The sequence below is a fragment of the Peromyscus leucopus genome, chromosome 15, assembly GCF_004664715.2.
Source record: "Peromyscus leucopus breed LL Stock chromosome 15, UCI_PerLeu_2.1, whole genome shotgun sequence".
In the NCBI taxonomy this organism is placed as follows: Eukaryota; Metazoa; Chordata; class Mammalia; order Rodentia; family Cricetidae; genus Peromyscus; species Peromyscus leucopus.
In genome coordinates, this window is record NC_051076.1 from 66,962,869 (window position 1) to 66,970,065 (window position 7,197).

Here is a 7,197-nt window from a genome sequence, read left to right on the forward strand (position 1 = left end):
ATAGGTGGGCACTTCCTCCAGCCTCCACTGTGTTGGATGTATTGGATGAAGTCCATGCCTAGGCTTGTATATGCAGAATTAAACCTTGCTTTTGCATTCCGGCATGCTCCTCTTTGGTGGTCTCTCTGGGGGTCACGATGTGGGCACAACAATATGACCACCTTGTTATGCCATGTCTTTGTCTCAGGACGTCATTATGACTAACTTGCTATGCTTATGCTCTCTCCTGTAACCCCGCCTATTTTGCCTGCCCCATTGGGGAACCCCCACCCCTGAGCTATAAAAGCATTATGTTCCTTACATCCAATGCTGTTCTCTCAAACCCTTCCGTAGGGGGAGGCAGCCTGTGTACACAAATTAAAAAAGCTTCCTTTAATTAATTTGGTGATAGTGATTTGGATCAGTGGTTTTTCTCCTTAAGTCTTTGGAATTAACAGTAACTCAGTGACAGAGCACTTGCCTAACATTCTTGAGGCTTTAGGTTCAATCCACAGAATGCCAGGAATAAAAGGGTTAAGTTTGAAACAATAAGATGCTATGTAGCTGCAAAGTTTCTCTGGTCCCACCAAGCCCCTACAGTCCCACCAGCCTGCTTGTAAAATAATCACTCAGAAGCTTATATTTATTATAACTGCTTGGCCATTAGCTCAGGCTTATTACTGACTAGCTCTTATACTTAAATTAACCCATAATTCTTATCTATGTTTAGCCAGGTGGCTTGGTACCTTTTCTCAGTTCTGCCTTCACATCTTGCTTCCTCTGTGTCTGACTGGTGACTCCTGACTCAGCCCTTCCTCTTCCCAGAATTCTCCTTGTCTGCTTGCCCCACCTATACTTCCTGTCTGGTTATTGGCCAATCAGCATTTTATTTATCAACCAATCAGAGCAATACATATTCATAGCATACAGAACGATATCCCACAGCATGTTTAAAAAAAAAAAAGAAAGAAAGAAAAAAGAAAAAAACTCCTAAGCAAAACATGATAGCACATGCCTGTAATCCAGGCACTTAGTCAAGGCTGTCCTCATCTGCATAGGAAGTTTGGGGCTACCTTGGACTAAATAAGATCCTATGCATAAAAGAAAACCTCTTTCTCTGCTGGTGCAGAAGGAAGAGCAGCACCCGCTGGGAGACCTGTAGCAGACAGGACAACACAGTAACTATGGATGCCTGCCACTGAGAGGTTACTCCAAGAAGTGGCCCAAAGATTTAATATACAATGGTATAGAATAAGCATCCCTATTCCAGAAGAGAAGATGGGGCGCAGGGGATAATAGGGTGAAAAAGAATCCAGCAAGACAAACACCAAATCCTGCAGCTCAGTATCCAGCATCTGGAGCTCTATATGGAATATTCTAGGAGCCAAAGCCTCGGCTACAGGGCATTGAGTAAAGCCCTGAAAGTGTGTGGTCACTCCAGATGGAAAATATCCAAAGAACGAGAAGCGAGGGCTTGCATGGGCACTGCAGGGAAAGGCAGAAGCTGCCAGCAGGGGCAGGTGGGGAGCTGAGGTCACTATGGAAATAACGAGGAAGATAATGGTAGGCTGTGGTCAGTTTCTATATCTTCTGATATTCCTACATCTGAAAAACCCTGAGCCGGGCAGCGATGGTGCACGCCTTTATGCCTTCAATCCCAGCACTGGGGAGGCAGAGACAGGGGGATCTCTGTGAGTTCGAGGCCAGCCTGGTCTACGGAGTGAGTTCCAGGACAGGCTCCAAAGCTAAAGAGAGATCCTGTCTCGGAAACAAAACAAGAACCCTAGAGGTTGATGTGAAAATGCATGCCTTTAATGCCAGCACTTAGGAGCCAGAGGCAGGAAGATCTCTGTAAGTTCAAAGCCAATCTGGTCTACATAGTGAGTCTGAAGACAGCCAGGGCTATATGTAGAGACCCTGTCTCAAAAAGAAGAAAGAGGGGGGGAGAAAGAAAGAAAGGAAGGAAGGGAGGAAGGGAGGGAGGGAGGGAGGGAGGGAGGGAGGGAGGAAGGAAGGAAGGAAGGAAGGAAGGAAGGAAGGAAGGAAGGAAGGAAGGAAGGAAGGAAGGACCCAGGGAGTGAGGACCACACCTCCTAGATTCTCTGTGTTCATTTGTGTACATGCATGTATGTTATCATTCCTAGACACTTCTGGAGTCACATGACCGCACATGTGGCTGTCAGCAGTCAGGCAAAATGCTTAGTCACCCCAGGGCCTTATGTCCTACATAATCCCTGAGCATCATGGTCACATAATCTACACTCAGCATGATCTCGAAATATATGTGCATGTTTGGCATAGCTACATAAGCCCTTATATGCATGCACGAGGTGACTTATAAAAAGCAGGATCTACCTGCTCCCTGCTCTCTCTCCCTCTTGCCAGGGTAGTACACCTCTCTCTCTCTCTCTCTCTCTCTCTCTCTCTCTCTCTCTCTCTCTCTCTCTCTCTCTCTCTCTCTCCCTCTCTCCCTCCCTCCCTCCCCTTACACCTTTCTTTTCAGTAGGCCTACCCACCTCCACCCTTTCTCTTCCCAATAAAATCTCTTCCAGTGGGTTCTCTTGTACCTCATGTTTTCTCACATGCAGTAAATAACAATGTGGAGGCCAGAGGACAACCTTGGGTGTTATTGCCTCACAGGCACCAAAAAACACCTCATCTTTTGAGAGAGAGCCTGCTTGGAACTCAATCAATAGGCTAGGCTGGCTGGACAGTGAGCTCCAGGGATGTCCCCCTCTCCATTTTCCCTTAGCTGTGATTAGAGGCACACACCACCAGGCCCAGCTTTACTGTGGATACTGGTCCGTCTGCTCGTACAGCAAACACTTTACCAACTGAGCCGTCTCCCCAGCACCAGGAACAGATTCTTTGTATCTGCAAAATAAACCAATGAGGAGCAGCATTAGAGCTCCTCTCCATCTGGCATGTGCGCCCTGTGCACCCCAGGAAGTGGTATTTCTCTGTCCTATTCAGCCCAAGGCCAGTTGTTGCAGAGTTAGGAAAAATGCCCATGACCCAAAGCCTGTTGGACTGAGTCGAATGACCTAGTCCTCTGCTTTTCACCCAGTTCTGTTCTGCCTTTCTGCAGAGCCTGCTATAAAGAATGTGGACTATGTGTTCCCCTCACCCCTGCTTCAGCACAATCAAAAGCTTTCCCAGGTAGCCCTGCAGCTAGGGCATGGCCTCTCTCTCAGGGAAATGTAACTAATAGAAATTCTTCCTTCAATGCCATTGGCCTTTGCATAGTGACTCGGTCACCTTTGCAAATTAATACCCAAGCATAGATCACAGTCTAGATAACATTTAATCTTCAAATGGAAATTTACCACCACAACATCCTTCTCCAGTCCAAGATTACAGGTAACCCCTTAGATATGAATAGCACAGACAAAATGACATAGAATCAGCTTTTTGTTTCCTGAGACAGATAATGCATTTCTAATCAATTTCTACACTTTTAAGTAGCAACATGAATAGAACATCTTAAAAGATTATACACCGTCATAATTAATTACAGCAAGCTCAGAAGAGCCACAAGACCAGGAAATAAGCAAAAGAATAATTTCTGTTATTTGTTAGACATAACACATAAAACTTTATGGAAGAACTTCAGCTTTGGGGAAATTTAAACTGATAAATGATGTGGGGCTGGGGAGATGGCTCAGTGGTTAAGGGTATATACCGCTCTTGCAGAAGACAGTGAGTTTGGCTCCCAGCACCCACATCCAGCAGCCTACAAATGTGGGTAAATCCAGTTCCAGGAAATCCAATTCCTTCTTCTGGCCTCTGAGGACACTGTGCTAGTATGCACAAACCTATGCATAGACACACAATTAAAAGTAAAATCTTTTTAAAGATAGATGCTGAGGAAGCATCTGTTGTAAAAAATGAAGGGCTGAGGAGTCAGCTCAGCGGCCAAAGCATTTGCTGCCCAAGGGTGAGGACCAGAGTTCAGATCCACAGAATCCACATAAACTCCAGGTGAATGTGCTGGCCAACTGCAATCCCAGATCTCGAGAGGCAGAGGCAAGCTGCTAGCCAGACTAGCCATATCAGTGAGCTCTGAGGACAATGGAGAAACCCTTTCTTGGTATAAAAAGTGGAAAGCTTTCAAGGAAGACACATAGGTTAACTTCTGGCCATCACACCCATGCTCATCCCATACAAGTGAATATATATATATATATATATATATATATATATATATATACAGGCACATCACATACACACATACAGTGAGAAAAAACTTTTAAAATTAAATTTTAAGGAAAGAAAAATGTTGCATTAAATGAACACATGTGACATAAAGTGTGAGATCCTGACACAAATGGGAGGTGCAGCTAAGGTAAGAAGAGGGACCCATTAAAGAATGACCAGCTACACAGACAAACAATATCTTCAAGCGGCATGGTGATATTTGAGTTGGGCACCTCCACATATGTGCCTTAGCATGCAGACACATACACGAAAGCTTTTAAAACCAATAAAACATCACTAAATTAGCATAACAATAGCTACTTTCAACTAACAGCATCTATTATCTCACAGTGTCTGAGGATGTGCAAGCAGCTTAGTTGGACAGCCCTGTCTCGGAGTCTCTCAGGACAGACGAGTTATCAAGATATCAGCAGGGCTACAGTCATCTGGAGCAGCCACTTCCCAAGCGCATCATTCACTCTTGAGAGAAGACAGTTCATGTCACATACACCTCTCTATATAGTGATCGAGGGTGCCTGTGATGTGCCAGCTGGCATGCTCCAGGGTGAACAATGAGAGAGAGGTGGGAGAGAGGAGATTGTGGACAAGAGGAGACTCTTTTCTATCCATGGCCTTGTTCTTATTGCAGAGGTATATGCTATCACCATGGCTCCTGGCTTTTTCTGATCTTTATAAGAAAATGGCTCGATGGAGCCCATACCTAGAGGACGAGGGAGGATTTTGAGATTAAAACCCATCTTTGGAAGACAGAATAGTTAAGGAATTTGGGGACAGACATTTAAGCAACAGTTTCCAAGTATAACTGTGTCCATGGCTTCAGATCTCTGCACCCTGCCTGTCTCCCTGGATTCTACCACACTTGACCTTCGGTAAGGAGTGGTAAGATGCAAAATCTACTGCAGGAATGTCCAGGACTTCACCCAATAAAACACACAAAAAAAAGGGGGATCCATGAACTGCAGTGTAAAATGCCAACTGCACATCTGTATTGTCCTACTAGTTAAATATACTACAGTACAGAGCCAGGAACAGCTCAGTCAGCAAAGTGCTTGCCTTTGACCTGAGTTTGACCCTAGAAGTCACATGAAAAACCGAGGTATGTTGGCATGTATTTGTGATCCCAGTGCTGGGGAGGCAGAGCTAAGCAGGTCCCTGGGGCTCACTGGCCAGCCAGCCTAGCCTATTTATGAGTTCCAGGCCAGTGAGAGACCCTGATTAAAAGAAGAAATGCAGTATTGATGGTGTCTGAGGAATGACCTCTGAGGTCGAGCTCTGGCCTCCACATGGATGTGCACACATGTGTAAACCCACACACATGAACAAATGCGCACATATGTACACACAAAAAATATTACACTATAAAAGATGTTTCTACAGTTCCTCATGCTTAAAACACAGTAACAACAAAACTGTGAGAGACAAACAGTAAAACAGAATATATTGATGATGATTCTACTAAGAAGTCCAGGTGATTTTTATGTGAGGGCTCCTAAAGGTTTCTAGCAAGGTCAGCATACTTGTTTGTTTTGGAGCATCGGAGATGTGTGGTGAAAGGAAAAAAACACACGTCAGACAGAAAATGTCAGAAGTTTTTGTGGAATAAAAATATTTAGAATTGTCGATATAGACCAAAGTTCAAAGTACTTCCAAACAGGAATGTTCTTTGGTATTTGTTTTTAAAGTCTCACGTTATTTGCAGTTCGAACTGAACTGTTGATAACATGCTTCGGCTCTAAGAAATTGATGCTCACACATTTACCTACAGCTTCTGCTGTTTTATGAGCGTCTGGTAAATGCAGCGTCTGCCTTTTCCCTGTCTCTTACACATTCATCTGCCAGTCTCAGATCAAGCTAATCACAGGCTCCATTCTTTTCTTGTGACAAACGTATTAACGAACCCTGCACACACACACGGAGGCAACCCGTACATTTTCAGGATCTGTACCTTTCTTCATATGTTCCTGGACTCCTCGGTGTGGTGCATGAACAGTTCACCTCACTTCATGAAAGCTGCAGTTTTTGGTGGGGCGGTCATCTATGAGTGACCTGGAAGTGCCATTCTTCTTTCCTTCTGGGATGAAACTCTATAGCACCCTCCACATTGGTTACTGTCAAAAAGTGTAATGAGAAAAGGATTGGGGAGAGGGCCCAGCCCCTCAAGTGCTTCCTGCACAAGCAGGAATCCCACAGAGGCCAAGGAAGAAGGCAGGTGCAATAGCGCTTGCTTGTAATCCCAAAGCTGGCAAGGTGGAAACCAGAAGATCCCTGAGGCTAGCGAGCCAGAGAGTGAAGTCAGTCAGCAAGCTCCAGGTCCAGTGGGAGACCCTGTATCAGAAAGTAAGGTGGAGGCTGAGGAGATACATCAGTGGGTAAAATGCTTGCTTCACAAGCATGGAGAGCCGAGTTGAGATCCTCCCTTCCACGTAAAAGGGCCAGGCGAGACCTCACTACAAACCCCAGTGCTGGCAGGGGCAGGGCACATGGGGATGGAGAAAGAAGGACCCTTGGAGCTTGCTGGCCATCCAGGGTAGCTAATTTGTGAGCTCTAGGTTCAGCGAGAGACCCTGTCTCAAAACACAGAGAGTAATTGAAGATAGTGCTTCTGGTCTCCACATGCATGAACATGTGTGAACACACACACACACACACACACACACACACACACACACACACAATGTAACCAGAAAGAAACTTCTTAACCTCTTCGAATAAGCTTGAGATTGTTGTTTTGTCTATCTTTGAATGGTTTTCGGGAATGCTTGTTTGCCATTTCAACTTTAGCAAATGCTTGGGAGATATGAGAAGACATTCCCTAATTTGTCTTTTTAGTCCATTCAGATTTCTGAGTGTCAGATTTTTACTAAGAAAAGCTAATGTATAATTTGGGATATGCTCATGTCGAAGGTGGACAGAAGCTGGTGAACACTTTGATGACTCCAAACTCAGAAGCCATCAGGAGCTGACTGCATCCTTCAGCATGACCAGCCCGGTGACAGGAAG